The sequence below is a fragment of the Macaca fascicularis genome, chromosome 12 (genome assembly GCF_037993035.2).
Source record: "Macaca fascicularis isolate 582-1 chromosome 12, T2T-MFA8v1.1".
Classification (NCBI taxonomy): Eukaryota; Metazoa; Chordata; class Mammalia; order Primates; family Cercopithecidae; genus Macaca; species Macaca fascicularis.
The window spans coordinates 56,549,509-56,565,049 of NC_088386.1; the positions used below are offsets into that span (position 1 = coordinate 56,549,509).

Here is a 15,541-nt window from a genome sequence, read left to right on the forward strand (position 1 = left end):
AATAGCTTGTGATTTTACTTGAAACCCATGTTTATTGGATATTTTATCATGGCTCCGGCATCCCACCAAATATGATCAAATTAAAAAGGAATTAAACTGGTAAACCAAGGAATAAATAACACACAAGGAACTTTGAAATCTCTCTGCAAGCTTCAGCTAGTTAATCCTCCCAAACATCCCCCTGGAGTCATGCTAAACAGTTTTCAAAGGTCAGCTCTCATCGAGAGTCTGACTTATTTTATTGAAGTCATAGAAAAACTCAGAGTTTATGGATTATTCTTTCCATCTCTCCCTCTATTCTCTTCTCCTCTTTGATTTCTTTCTCACCACCATTGTGTCTTAGAGGTTACAGACAGGCTAACATTTTTTATCTTTCTCATTTATAGATAATTACAAGTATGAGCTATTATTAATCCTGCTAATATTAGTAATTGTATCAGTACTAAATTACTGTGTTCTCACATAGAAAATTATTGATGACAGGCATCTCATAGTAATTTCGATTTCATAAATTTATAATTCCAAAAAAATATATTTCAGGTAATGCAAATTTGTTTTCTACGATTTATATATTCCTTACCTCTTTGAGGGGAGTTCAGTAATTTCTATTTTATCCTAATATCAAAACCACTTTTCTGGGTTTCTCAATTTAGAAAGAAAAATGCATGTGAGGCTCATTCTTTTGGCTGGTGTTTCTCATCAACTTTAGAAAAAAGAAATCCCAGTGCATAGATCAAAATAGAAAGGTTATTTTGTAATAAACTAAATGTATTGCTATATTGGCCAATAAAACAGAAAGTAGAATGTATAATATCTAAAACAAATTCTTCAATGGTGAGATGCCTCATTTTCTGATTAAATTCTGTCAGCTTACAGAGACTTTTTAAGGAAACTTAAATAGTTCACCTAGTACCCTGTAGAAAGTATCATGTACTTTTTTATGAGACATAGTAAGCTATACATAACAGATTAGAAAGAAAAAAATGGAAGGATGAGTAAAACTGCAGAAACAAATGTGCATTATCATCTTCCTTGACTAATGGTATTGAATCTCCTCCCAGGTTGCCCTATTTTTCTAAATTGGCATTTGAAAAGAGGCAGCAAGGCTAATTTGCTCCTCCACTTAACAAGAGCACCTGTGTTAGTCCGTTTGCGTACTGCATGAAGAACTGCCCGAGACTGGGTAATTTCTAAAGGAAAGAGGTTTAATTGACTCACGGTTCAGCATGGTTGGGGAGGCCTCAGAAAATGTGCAATCATGGTAGAAGGTGAAGGGGAAACAAAGCGCCTTCTTTACCAGGCTGCAGGAAGGTGGCGCGCCAAGCGAAGAGGGAAGAGTCCTTTATAAAACCATTAGATCTCGTGAGAACTAACTATCACGAGAACAGCATGGGGGAAACTCCCTCCCACCATGATTCAACTGCCTTCACCTGGTCTCTTCCTTGACACGTGGGGATTATGGGGACACAAAGCCCAACCATATCAGCACCCCTTCTGCATCTCCCTCCTTTTCCCTTCCCATCCTCCTGCCATCTTCAATTATGCTATTCTTAACATGCCCATCCCAAGACCCAGGTAAGTATTGAGCAGGAACTGACAGTGGTATATTCCCAGTTCATTAAGTTCTTGTCAGCCTGGAAGCTTCCACAACTAGGCATAAGAAGAAATCAGCCCGGGCTCAGTGGCTCACGCCTGTAATCCCAACACTTTGGGAGGCCGAGGAAGGCGGATGAAAAGGTCAGGAGATTGAGACCGTCCTGGCTAATACGGTAAAACTCCGTCTCTACTAAAAATACAAAAAATTAGACTGGCATGGTGGCACGTGCCTGTAGTCCCAGCTACTCCGGAGGCTGAGGCAGGAGAATCACTTGAACCCGGGAGGTGGAGGTTGCAGTGAGCCGAGATCGCACCTTTGCACTTCAGCCTGGTGACAGAGCGAGACTCCGTCGAAAGAAAGAGAGAAAGAAAGAGAGAAAGAAAGGGAGAAAGAAAGAAGAAATCGAAAGTGGTAGAGAATGCATCTGAATTTTTTTCCGCCTCCGTTAAAATGTCATGTGTCAATGAGTGACAGAATCTTCACCAGATAAAGTGCACTGTATTGGGCAATCCCAGGTGCATTAAAAGTTGTTAAGAGGATGGACTTTGGAGACAGACACCTCAGTTTCCACTTACTATTTAATAGCTACGTGTACTTGGTCAAGCCAGTTTACTTCCTTATGCCTCAGTTTTGAAACTATAAAAGAGTACTTCCTTTATAGGGTATTATAAGGATTAAATAAACTGATACATGTGACGTACTTAGAATTGTGCCAGTACCACAGTAAATTATATACAGGTATTTGTCATTATTAACCCATCTGAGATTTTAATCTCTTCTACATTTCCAAACAATGGTCATTCATCATATGTCTCCTTTCTCCCGGGGAAGAAGGAACTCATTACCTCTTAAAGTGGCCTATCTCGTTTTCTGACTATTGGAATGTTCATTTTCCTGTAACAAGCCAATTTTTTTTTTTTTCCTTATAGCTCTGGCTCACTGGTCTGAAGCCTTTCTTGGAGCTACATAAATGAATTTGATATTTGAATACAGTTCTCTCCTTCTCAGTTTCTCTAAGCTAAACATCCTCCATTCCTGCAATCATATACATGTAATATGGATGAGTATTTGATAACTAGTTTGTCTGCGGTCTTAAAGAGTGGTACCCAGAAAGATGGGTCAGAAAGCAGGACTAATGCATCCCTCATTCTAGAGGGAATTCTAAGGTCCTATTACTTTGGGGATATTTTTAGAATTCCCATATTATCACCTCAAGTAAAACTCAAGTTAGTTTTGTGTGACTGCTACTAATTTGCAGCTCATCAACCCTTTCCGTGATTATGCAATTCCTTTCTAGTTTTTGTTCATTTGTGGGATGGTGGTAGGGAGGGGAGTAGTAACTAACAACTTTATAATTATTCCTATTGAATTTCATTTTGGCATCAGCCTATTACTTGAGTTTGTCAAGAGTTTTGTTTTTTTTTTTTTTAATCTATCTTTGTTTTATCACATATCACTAAATTTCCTCTTTCTTTTGATAGCCAAAAATACATACCTATCATATAAAGGGGAGGACAGAGTTCTGGGGAATCCAGGGTCCCACTTTTATTCTTGTTCTCAAAAATAATGCGCCTAAGTTGCAGAGAAAAAGAAACACACACTGTTGATGGGAGTGTAAATTAGTTCAACCATTGTGGAAAGCAGTGTGACGATTCCTCAAAGACCTAAAAACAGAACTACCATTTGACCCAGCAATCTCAACAGTAGGTATGTACCCAAAGGAATATGAATTGCTCTATCATAAAGATACATGCATGTGTATGTTCATTGCAGTAATATTTACAATAGTAAAGACATGGAATCAACCTAAATGCCTATCAATGGTAGACTGGATAAAGAAAATGTGGCACGTATACAACATGGAGTATTATGCAACCATAAAAAAGAACGAGATCATGTTATTTGCAGGAACATGGATGGAGCTAGAGGCCATTATCCTTAGCAAAGTGACGCAGAAACAGAAAAGCAAATACCACATGTTCTCACTTATAAGTGGGAGCTAAATGATAACACGTGGACATATAGAGGGGAACAACACACACTGGAGGGAGAAGATCAGGAAAAATAACGAATGGATACTAGGCTTAATACCTGGGTGACAAAATAATCTGTTCAACAAGCCTGCATGACACAAGTTTATCCTGAACTTAAAAGTTAAAGAAAATTAAAAAGACTATGCTCAAGCTACTTCTTAACTACTTAGCCTATGTACCTCACAGATTTATTTTTTAAGGCTAGATGCTAAGAACACTCAAATTGTGTCTATCTATCATCAAGACTATAAGCTGGGTGCAGTGACTCACACCTGTAATCTCAACCTTTTGGGAGGTTGATTGCTTGAGCCCAGAAGTTCAAGACCAGTCTGGGCAACATAGTGAGATCTCAACTCTACAAAAAAATGTAAAAAGAAAACTAGCTGGGAGTGGTGGTGCCCACTTGTAGTCCCAGCTAGTCAGGAGGCTGAGGTGGGAGGATTGCTTGAGCCCAGAAGTTCAAGGCTGCAGCGGGCTATGATTGTAACACTGCACTCCAGTCTGGAGCAACAGACTGAGACCCCATCTCAAAAAAAAAAAAAAAGAAAGAAAGAAAGAAAAAAGAGTAAAGATTATAAATAATCCCCTACAATGTTAAAAAGATAATTAAGATTTTTACAATTATTTTACTAAAAAAGCTATGGAAACAAGCAAAAAAAACCACAAGCTTAGTCTAAAAAAAAAAAATCAGAGTGGATTTATTGAGAATGTGGAGAAGGGTATGAAATAAATTTTTAACCTTTGATTCTCTTGTTTGTTTAATCCCTGGGTATCTAGGCATCTCTTCATGCGTAGCTCGAGCTCTGAGAACTGCCTATCTGCCCACACAGCTAGCACTCGTATGCATCGCTGCTCTTAACTTTGTCAATGAACAGAGTTAAACATTTGCACGTCTATCTCCTCCTTAAGAATATGAGCTCCTCAAGAGCAAAAAAAGCATTTTAAGAACTTCTGCACCCAGCATGGAGCCTAACACATAGTAGATAATATTATATACTATAATAAATACAGTTGATCCTTGAACAACATGGGTTTGAACTGTGTGGGTTCACTTATATGTGATTCTATTTCAAAAAAGTTATACCAAGTGTGCCTACCTCCCCTGCCTCCCCCTTCACCTTCTCCTTCTCTTTCACTCCTCAAACCACTGATACAGCAACACCTTCTCATCTTCCTCCTTCTCCTCAGCCTCCTCAATGTGAAGACAACAAGGATGAAGATCTTCATGATGATCCACTTCCACTTAATGAATAGCAAATATATTTTATCTTCCTTATGATTTTTAAATACATTTTCTTTCCTCTAGTTTATTGTTAGAATACAGTATATAACACATATACAAAATATTCATTAATCAATTTTATATTATAGGTAAGATGTATTAGTTAAGTTTTGGAGGAGTCAAAAGTTATATGAGGGGGGTTGATGCAACTGTAATTGACCAAGCATGCTAATTAAATGTCCCTACAGGTATAAGGCCAATCATCAACTTAGGTAACATCTTAAGTATATGAATTGTAAAGAGTAAGTACATTTTCCCTATACTATCCCACTCCCTACATCCACTATATCCCTTTCATCCATTCACTGTGACCAGAAGTTTCATTAAATGGGGATACCTTTAATTCTACAACTCGACCTAAAATGCAAATATCCTCTATGGAGAAGAAAAACTTTGGCATAAATTTTCATTGAGTTGCAAATAAATGATATAGGTTACTCTGCCCAGTGCACAATTTATTGAGGTTGGGGTGGTCGTGGAAAAAGAGTATCTATCATCCCGGCAGGTCTCAAATTCCCTTAGCGTCAGCCCCACTGTGGCCATGGGCCAATAAAATCCTGAAGCATCAGCCCACCAACAAGTAGAGCCTAGAAAACACTGCTGTTTTCACACATACTGTGCCTAGAGCATGAATTCACCCTGTAGGTGTCCATGTGATCATCTGAACCAAGTTTCTCAATCAAACACCCACCCCATGCAGCCTGGCTACCTAACTGGCTACTTGGCCAGAGTCTCAGGCACCTGGGTCTCCCTCTGAAGGAGGGAACCTATTCCTAAATCCTAGTTAGCAATTAGGAGACCTGGCTTTCTTGCTCTCCACTCTCTCTAAAAAAGACTTTCCAGGATTCTTCTTAAGGAAGCCTTTCGACCAGACCTGCCCTGAGAACCCTGCTGCCCCAGGGCAGTGATGTCTGCACTCTTTGACTAGTAACTCCCCTCAGCCATTCTTCTCTGCCTGAATACGAACCTGACTTTTGCCTCCCACCCTCTAACTTGGGCTTGGAGATGCTCCTCCCACTCCTGCCCTGGTCATTATACCCTAACCATTGCCAATCCTGGCTTAGTACCAGTTTGCTTCCTCCTCTGAAGGAATTTCTGCATTTTTGTCAGTCCTGGTCACATGATTTATGACTGAGAGAAAGAAAAAGGCAGGGAGCGGGTAAATACGAAAAGGAACTACTAGAGACAACAAAAATTAAAACTTCCATCTGCCTCACGTATTTTGCCTTGTCTAGAACTGGTCAGTGGCATAGGTTTTAAATTTCATGAACTCAGAATTTCTTCAAAAAGCCTCTCTAACTGTAGCTTCTCTGTCTTGGCCGCAGGACCCTCTCTCAAACAATGCCCCACCAGATTGAGGCCAACACACCCAGGAGTAGCCAGTTCTGCAGGAGGCTGGGTGTCAGCCAAGCTCAAATGCCAAAGTAAATAGAGGAGGGAGGATGAAGAGACCAAAGGGGCATTTCCCAGTCTAGATAGGAGACCTGCTTTTTTTAAAAGCTGTATTTTTAAAACCTTGCTCATTCAAAACTGTAAATTCTTAAGAAGTAAATTTGCCTTTCACTAGTGACTATCTTACTTTTTTGTTGGTTTCTTTTGCCATATTTACAGCACTGGATAGGTTGGTTTTATTTTTCTATTGCACACAAGCATTTAATATTTAACATTTCATCAGTGAGATAGTTATAAAACCCATAGTTCTGAAAGAAATGTAATGCTTCATTGTATGCTAGATGAGTAAGTAGAAGCCTTTTAATCATAAGTTTATTCAGCATTTTAGATACTTTTGAAATTATTTTTTATGGAATAATTTCATCATAAGTAGCATATCTCAGGTTTATTTAACATATAATTTAAGAGAGGGCAGTGTTTCAAAGTGGAAAACAAACTAGACTAAGAATCAGAAGTTCTAAATTCTAGACCTTTTAGTAACTGTTGAAGTTTAGGTAAAACCTCAGACTTCTCATCTATAGAATGCAGGAGCTGAAAAAGGAGACTGCTTAATTGACACAGTTTTTATCCAGCTTAATAACTTTATTTGCCAAGAGTGTAGTGCAGTAAAAAAAAGAAATGCACTTGGATTCAAAAGACTCAGATGTTAATCTAAGTGCTGCTTCTAACTTTACTTGTGACATTGAGCATTTACCTTCTCCTGTTTCCCTCATCTGTAATAAAAAGGAAATGAAACAGATGTTGTCTAAGGTCATTTCCAGCTCTAAAATTTTATATCAAAGAAAAATGTCTGTGGTGCACATGGTGTCTTCCGTTTGCATGTAAAATGTGATGTTTTGCTCTAAGTAACCTAAGAGAAATACATGTATTTGTAAAGCATTTCCCAAGTTTGCTGGAACACACATTTATCCCACAAACAGTGAACCTTAAGTTCTCAAGGCAGAAAAGCTGTCTTAAGAGCCTTGTTTGCTTCATCTCTCTTCTGAGTACCTAAGCTCAGGCTCTGCAACTGAGCTTAAACCTTATTACTACAAAGCTTCTTCCAAGTGACTTCTGTAGGCCATAAAGACAACTATAAACAAATTTGGTTTTTACCTCCTGTTTATAAATATGCTTCTTAGGTCAAAAAGCCACTTATCAAATAAACTGAACTTTTAAATTTTCTTACATAAAACGCTTAATCCAAAAATATTTTTGTATTTACAGTTCCTGGGTTTTTGTTGTTGTTGTTGTTGTTGCTGCTGCTGCTGCTGCTGCTGCTGCTGTTAAAATGCCTTAACTATTCACACAAAGTATCTTTGCTTCAAAAGGAAGTCAGAACTACAGTCACGAGTGGTGTACAGAATATTTTCTGATAGTCTTTGCTTCATTTCAGTATCGTGCCATGATTGGCTGTTGCTAGTTACAAATAAGGAAGTCTTCAAGTTGGGGGATTTCTCAGTGGAAGTTCCCACTTCAACGAAGGGAGAGCTCTGGACAGTTTGAGCAGCATTGATAGAGCCTGTGGAAAACACTTTCCGACTGTGTAACTGTTTACATCTTTACAGAGGAATAGTCTACAAAGGAAGACTCGTAACCTGGAGAAAAGGTAATCTAATTTCAATAGTTCCTACTGATTCTCAACCTAGCAAGGTGGCCTGGATGTCTTAAACTGAAGTGTTGCAGATATGTTACCCTCTTACTCTTGCTATGTGAGTAATTTATGACATGATTCAATAATGCCTTTGTAGTCAATGTCATAGTTAGAAATTTGGCCTTCAAAAAATGGCTGGATGTGGTGGGTCATGCCTATAATCCTAGCACTTTGGGAGGCCAAGGTGGGAGGATCACTTGAGCCCAGAAGTTTGAGACCAGCCTGGGCAACATAGTGAGACCCCATCTCTATTTAATTAATAAATACATAAATGATAGGGTCCCTAGCCAAGACCAAGGAAAATTTTTTTTAAATTTTCAATTTCTTTCTAACTTTTAGGATAGAATTTATGTCTTTACCTGAATGATTTTTTTTAAGTTTATATCTGGAATGAGAGCCTTCTCCAATGAATGATTTTTATAACATAATGTTGATATTTATGCTGAAAGATATTTGGCTTAAGTTGTTCATAACTTACTAGGCTGAAAAGTAAATTAAAGTAAAAGTGTATTCATACTTTTTGGTTATATTTTTAAAAATCGATCCTGGCCTGATCCAGTGTGTCTATTCAAACATTAACTCAAGGCTGGGCGTGGTGGCTCACTCCTGTAATCCCAGCACTTTGGGAGGCTGAGGCCAGCAGATCACCTGATGTCAGGAGTTGGAGACCAGCCTGGCTAACATGATGAAACCCCGTCTCTACTGAAAATACAAAAATTGGCCGGGCGTGGTGGTGTACACCTATAATCCCAGCCACTCAGGAGGCTAAGCCAGGAGAATCACTTGAACCCAGGAGGCAGAGGTTGCAGTGAGCTAAGACAGTGCCATTACCTAGGCAACAAGAGCAAAACTCCATCTCAAAATAATAATAATAATAATAATAATAAAAAACTCAAGTTTAGTATTTTTCTCATCTCATAGAAAGCACATGATAGTGAATATTTCATTACACTAAAGTATTAATCTTATAGACAGTGCTGCATCTCCTTGGACCATTTAAACTTACGCAGTTATAGTAATCTAGTCTTATTCTATTACCAATTAGCCCTCATATTTTCACAACCAAAAATGAATATTAAATACCATGTAATATTTCATAAAGTTATTTTCTTAAGAATAATCATAGGAAAAATGACAGCTCAAAAATATTAAAAGTCAAGAATTATTATCACTATTGTTAAATTATTATAATAGCTGTGATATTCAAGCTTGTAAGTGGCAGAACTAGGGCTTAAATATAAATTCATATCACCTCTTTATCCATGGCTTTCTGTTACTACTGGTCTACCTTTTTATAATATTAAAATAATATTTGAGAGATGTCATATCCCAAAGCATGGAGACTCTTATGATAGAAAAAGGAAGATGACTTGGCCATGTTCACACAGCAACCAAGTCATTTTTAGAAGCCAGGTCTTTCTTCTCACTCACCCACTCCCATCTCCTCACTCCCTCCAGGATACACTTCCACGTGCACACAGGTGGTGCGCACTAGTGTGCCTCCAAGCAGTTAGCTTCAGAGCCAGAAGAAGATGTGGGGTTGTATACCCAGTCTAACCTGCCTGAGGTTCTGCCCGGCAGCCCACTGGGGCTCTACAGCAATGTCTAGTTACTTCTTTTAAACACTTATGACATTGAGTCATAGAGATAACTAACTGGAGGATTAAAAATAAATAAAGGGCTCCCCTGAAAAAGTTCTGATTAGAATTTCATGAAACTTATGCACTAATTTGAGTAAAGTGATCATCCTTATAGCATAGAAACTTCCTGCCTGAATGTTCTATTAATGTGTCTCTAATGTATTAAGGCCTCAGTAGAATACATTTATCATTAAATGTATTCCAGTATATTTTGTTTTGTCTTCTTGTGTGTGTAGTAAAGGTACTTGATAGGGATATTCTTTCCACTATATTTTCTAACTAATTATTGCTGGCTTCTTAATTTCACAATTTTATCTTTCATCTAGCAATTTTATTGATCCCTCATTTTTCCTAAATTACTTTAGGTAACTCACATGTGACGCCTAGACAGAAAAAAATATAATCATGTATTATCCCTTTTTTTCCTCACCACATTGGCCAGAATTTCTGGAACAGTGTTTAATAACAGAGAAGAAAGCAGTCAACCTTGTCTTGTTTCTGATCTCAGTGGGAATTTCCCTAGTGGTTAACATTAAGAATGAGGTTGGCTGTTGGTTTGAGATAAGTACATTTATCATAAAAACCAAATAATTGCCAAGTACCTTGTTTACTATAGGCTTACTTAAATAAAAACAAAATGGAGACTTCATGTTAAACTATACTCAATGTCTTTTTGGTATCATTAGAGACAACTGTATGGTTTTTCTACTTCAAACTGTGTAGTAGTCTGCTGTTACACAAGACAGTCGTTGCATTTTTTAAAACTCCATGTCATCAAAAATCATGATATTAAAATGATTGTTTTGGTAATAAAGGTAGATTTATAGTTATAAGCTATGTTTTGTTGTTGCTCCAATTAAAATAATAAATTGGTAGTTCAAAATAAACCAACCAAACCTACACATTTCCTCTTTTTCTCTTCAATCCACATGCTTAGACACCTCTTCTCTATTATTTTGGCTTCACAATTCTGTTCACAACTCAAACTAACAGAAGAAGAATGAAAACAATGTGACATAAGCCAAGGAACCCTATCCAGGCAGAGCAACCAAATAAACAAAGCAGCTGTTCCTATGCTTTGTGCAAAAATTTCTTCCTATTATGACAGTGCTAGCTGCAGACCACAATTCAGTTACAACTGTGGTAAGCAAAATGTGTGTCCAAATTGATTAATTTTATATCCAACTTATATTAAGAAAATGTATGCTAAAGAGAAATGTTTGAAATTTGCTGAGAATCTTTAATATTCATATTCACAACTAGAAGTTTAGTGTGTATTTTTGTTTTTATATTCATAAGTCTGTAAAAATTAGTCTGTATTTTTATTTTCTAGAACATATCACCGATAGGTTTCAGTATTAAACTGAGACTAGTTTAATAAAGTAAAATGATAAAAATACCAAAATTTCTAAAGAAAATTCAATAGGAGTTATCTGTTCCTTGAAATGTTTAAAGAAGAAATCCATAATACTGTTGGGCCTTGGCATCCCCTTTTGAAAATAATTCTTTAAATGCTATTACAATGTCTTCTATTGTTATTGATCTATTTGGGGTTTATGCTATTTTTCATGCAGCTTAGTTTATTTGCTTTTGCTTAGCAATGATTCTTTTTAAAAATTTTTCAAATATATTGGCATACATGGTATTATCTTGAATGTTTTAAAATTATCTCCGTAACTATGTGGATAACCCTTTTTCATGATGCATTTTGTCCATTTTTCTGTCTCTTTTTTTTCCTGATTGGATGTCACAGAACTAATCTCTTGGATCTATTCCTTCTATAGTTAGCTCTTCGTAAAATTGTTTTTGATTTATCTTTATTAATATTTTCTCAATGCATTTTTTAGACTATTTTACTTTTCTAAGTTTGTGAGTTGAATTCTTAGTTAATTTATTGTTATTCTTTCTTCTTTTATAATGAAAATATTTAAGGCTAGGAGTTTTTTAGTACTATTTTAACATCTTACAACTTTTGATATACTGCTTTCACATTTCACTGTCTTACAGTTTTTAATTGAAGTTTTATTTCCTCTTTGAGCAGATTTATTTAGGATAGTGAAGGGTTTTTTTAGTGAATAGTCTTTTTAAAACCATTTTAGATTTAGAGAAAATTTGAGTGAACACTACAGATAATTCACATATACCACCCTTTCTACCCCCACCACTCACAGCATCCCCTATTATTAACAACTTGCATTAGTATGGTACATTTGTTACAATTTATGAACCAATATGGGTACATTATTATTAACTCAAGTCCATAGTTTATTCAAGTTTTCTTATTTTTTCCCTTTTTAAAACTGAGGTGAAATTCATATAACACAAAACTAATCATTTTAAAATGAACAATTCAGTGGCATTCAGTACACTGACAATGTTATGTAACCACCACCTCTATTTAGTTTCAAAACATTTTTACCACCCCAAAAGGAAATAGTGTACTATTAAGCAATTGTTCGCATTTCTCACTCCCCTCAGCCCCTGGCAACCACAAATCCACATTCTGTCTCTGGATGTATCTATTCTGAATATTTCATATAAGTGAAACCAGACAGTGTGACTTTCTTTTTTTTTTACTATTATTTTACTTTAAGTTCTGGGATACAAGTGCAGAACGTGTAGGTTTTTTACGTATGTATACATGTTCCCTGGTGGTTTGTTGCACCTATCAACCTGTTATCTAGGTTTTAAGCCCCACATGCGTTAGCTATTTATCCCTCCTTCCTCTCGCCCCTCAACCCTGACTAGCCCCAGTGTATGTTGTTCCACTCCCTGTGTCCATGTGTTCTCATTGTTCAACTCACACTTATGATTGAGAACATGTGATGTTTGGTTTTCTGTTCCTGTGTTAATTTGCTGAGGATGATGGCTTCAAGCTTCATCCATGTCCCTGCAAAGGATATGATCTCATTCTTTTTATGGCTGCATAGTATTCCAGGTGTATATGTACCACATTTTCTTTATTCTGTCTATCACTGATGGGCATTTGGATTGGTTCCATGTCTTTGCTATTGTAAATAGTGCTGTACTAAACATATGTGTGCATGTGTCTTTATAGTAGAATGATGTATATTCCTTTGGGTATATACCCATTATATATATGGATCAAATGGTATTTCTGGTTCTAGATCCTTGAGGAATAGCCACACTCTCTTCCACAATAGTTGAACTAATTTACATTTCCACCAACAGTGTAAAAACGTTCCTATTTCTCCAAAGCCTCGTCAGCATCTATTGTTTCTTGTTTTTAATAATCGCCTTTCCGACTGGCATGAGATGGTATCTCACTTTGGTTTTGATTTGCATTTCTCTAATGATCAATGATGTTGAGCTTTTTTCCATGTGTTTGTTGGCTGCATAAATGTCTTCTGTTGAGAAGTGTCTGTTCATATCCTTTGCCCACTCTTTGATGGGGTTGTTTTTTTCTTGTAAATTTGTTTAAGTTCCTTGTAGATTCTGGATATTATACCTTTTTCAGATGGGTAGATTGCAAAAATTTTCTCCCATTCTGTAGGTTGATGTTCACTCTAATGATAGTTTCTTTTGCTGTACAGAAACTCTTTAGTTTAATTAGATCCCATTTGTCAATTTCGGCTTTTGTTGCAGTTGCTTTTGGCATTTTCATCGTGAAGTCTTTGCCCATGCCTATGTCCTGAATGGTCTTACCTAGGTTTTCTTCCAGGGATTTTATGGTTTTAGGTCTTATGTTTAAGTCTTTAATCCATCTTGAGTTAATTTTTGTATAAGGTGTAAGGAAATGGTCCAGTTTCAGTTTTCTGCATATGGCTAGCCACTTTTCCCGACACCATTTATTAAATGGGAAATCCTTTCCCCATTCCTTGTTTTTGTCCGGTTTGTCAAAGATCAGATGGTTGTAAATGTGTGGTGTTATTTCTGAGGTCTCTGTTCTGCTCCATCGGTCTATATGTCTGTTTTTGTACCAGTACCATGCTGTTTTGGTTACTGTAGCCTTATAGTATATTTTGAAGTCAGGTAGCGTGATGCCTCCAGCTTTGTTCTTTTTGCTTAGGATTGTCTTGGCTATATGGGCTCTTTTGGGGTTTTCATATGAAATATAAAGTAGTTTTTTCTAATTCTGTGAAAAATGTCAGTGGTAGTTTGATGGAAATAGCATTGAATCTATAAATTACTTTAGGCCATATGGCCGTTTTCTTGATGTTGATTCTTCCTATCCATGAGCATGGAATGTTTTTCCATTTGTTTGTATCCTCTTATTTCCTTGAGCAATAGTTTGTAGTTCTCTTTGAAGAAGTCCTTCATGTCTCTGGTTAACTGTATTCCTAGGTATTTTATTCTCTTTGTAGCAATTGTGAATGAGAGTTCATTCATGATTTTACTCTGTTTGTCTATTATTGGTGTATAGGAATGCTTGTGATTTTTGCACACTGAATTTGTATCCTGAGACTTTGCTGAAGTTGCTTATTAGCTTATGGAGTTTTGAGGCTGAGATTATGGGGTTTTCTAAATATAGACTCATATCGTCTGTAAACAGAGACAATTTGATTTCTTCTCTTCCTATTTGAATACGCTTTATTTCTTTCTCTTGTCTGATTGCCCTGGCCAGAACTTTGAATACTATGTTGAATAGGAGTGGTGAGAGAGGGCATCCTTGTCTTGTGATGGTTTTCAAAGGAAATGCTTACAGCTTTTGCCCATTTCGCATGATATTGGCTGTGGGTTTGTCTTAAATAGCTCTTATTATTTTGAGCTATGGTCCACCAATGCCCAGTTTCTTGAGAGTTTTTAACATGAAGGGATGTTGAATTTTATTGAAGGCCTATTTTGCTTCTATTGAGATAATCACATGGTTTTCGTCATTGGTTCTATTTATGTGATGGATTACATTTATTGATTTGTGTATGTTGAACCAACCTTGTGTCCCAGGGATGAAGCCAATTTGATCTCGGTGGATAAGCTTTTTGATGTGCTGTTGGATTCAGTTTTCCAGTACTTTATTGAGGATTTTTCAATTAATGTTCATCAGAGACATTGGCCTGAAGTTTCTTTTTTTGTTGTGTCTCTGCCAGGTTTTGGTATCAGGATGATGCTGGCCTCATAAAATGAGTTAGGGAGGAGTCCCTCCTTTTCAATTGTTTGAATAGTTTCAGAAGGAATGGTACAAGCTCCTCTTTGTACCTCTGGTAGAATTCATCCATGAATCCATCTGGTCCTGGGCTTTTTTTGGTTGGTAGAGTATTAATTACTGCCCCAATTTCAGAACTTGTTATTGGTCTATTCAAGTATCAACTTCTTTCTGGTTTAGTCTTGGGAGGGTGTGTGTTTCCAGGAATTTATCCATTTCTTCTAGATTTTCTAGCTTATTTGCATAGAGGTATTTATAGTATTTGCTGATAGTAGTTTGTATTTCTGTGAGGTCAGAGGTGATACTCCCTTTATCAATTTTTATTGTGTCTATTAGAGTCTTCTCTCATTTCTTTTTTATTAGTCTAGCTAGCCATCTATTTTGTTAATTTTTTCAAAAAACCAGCTCCTGGATTCATTGAGTTTTTGAAGGGTTTTTTGGTGTCTCTATCTTCTTCAGTTCTGCTCTGAACTTAGTTATTTCTTGTCTTCTCCTAGGTTTTGGATTTGTTTGCTCTTGCTTCTCTAGCTCTTTTAATTGTGATGTCAGGGTGTCAATTTGAGTTCTAGCTTTCTAATATGGGCATTTAGTGCTATAAACTTCCTCTTAACACTGCTTTAGCTGTGTCCCAGAGATTCTGGTACATCTTCTCGTTGTTCTCATTGGTTTCAAATAACTTCTTGATTTCTGCCTTAATTTCATTATTTACCTAGGAGTCATTCAGGAGCACGTTGTTCAATGTCCATGTAGTTGTGTGATTTTGAGTGAGTTTCTTAATCCTGATTTCTAATTTGATTGCA

At 36.7% G+C, this 15,541-nt stretch overlaps 1 protein-coding gene and 1 long non-coding RNA gene across 3 annotated transcripts in view; one reads left to right on the forward strand and one right to left on the reverse strand.

The window, feature by feature from the left end:
• Positions 1 to 15,541, reverse strand: part of LOC135966538 (uncharacterized) — a 73,318-nt gene that overhangs the window by 36,604 nt on the left and 21,173 nt on the right. The window lies entirely within an intron of this gene.
• TANK (TRAF family member associated NFKB activator) overlaps positions 7,804 to 15,541 on the forward strand; it is a 105,431-nt gene continuing 97,693 nt past the window's right edge. For both annotated transcript variants that reach the window (XM_065525562.1, XM_005573302.4), the window contains exon 1: positions 7,804 to 7,952. The gene's annotated coding sequence lies outside the window, so the exon portion shown is untranslated. The remainder of the gene's footprint in view (positions 7,953 to 15,541) is intronic.